Raw genomic sequence first — 645 nt, 5'->3', positions numbered from 1 at the left:
CCGGGGGGGGTTGGAGCTGACGGTCAGCCGGTGGCTGGGGGCTGTGCAGGTTCCCATGCCCAGCCCCCCCCAACAGGCTTCATCGGGTAACAAACACGGCAGAAAGCTGCCCTCGGCTACTCCGGTGGGGGGGAAGGCGGGGGGGGGGGGGTCGCCGTTGGCACGGAAACGCAGCGAAACAGCACGCAGGTTCCAGCAGCCCGGCTGATGTCACCGGCACTGGGACTCGCTCTGCCCGTCCCGGAGCCGCAGCCTGCGAGCTGTCCCGGTCTCGCACGCTAACCAGCCGACGCCTGCCGTGCTGCATGCGGTCCCTCCGGGCAGAGGTCGGCCAGCTCGTAGCCTCGCTCGGCAGCGCTGCGGCCTGCCCGCCCGGGCTGTGCCGGCCGTGCCCCACAGACTCCACTTCGGGCTGCCGGATCACACGCGGGCGCCCCGCCTTCGGAAGCGGCTGCTTCAGCCGCGGGGAAAGACGGCAGGCAAGCTGCGCCGGCTGCCATCGGCCCGGAGCGACGGCCTGGCCCGGCCCGGCCTCCCTCTCATTGGTCAGCGCCAGCGGCGCCGGCTCGTGGGGTCTGCGCAGGCGCTGCGGCCTGCCGGCACCGCGGCCACCTCCGACTCCACTTTGAGCTGCCGCAGCGTACG

Source organism: Centrocercus urophasianus, unplaced genomic scaffold (genome assembly GCF_019232065.1).
Source record: "Centrocercus urophasianus isolate 14NV4802_14NV808 unplaced genomic scaffold, USGS_Curo_1.0 seq_42, whole genome shotgun sequence".
In the NCBI taxonomy this organism is placed as follows: domain Eukaryota; kingdom Metazoa; phylum Chordata; class Aves; order Galliformes; family Phasianidae; genus Centrocercus; species Centrocercus urophasianus.
This window is presented reverse-complemented; position numbering follows the sequence as displayed.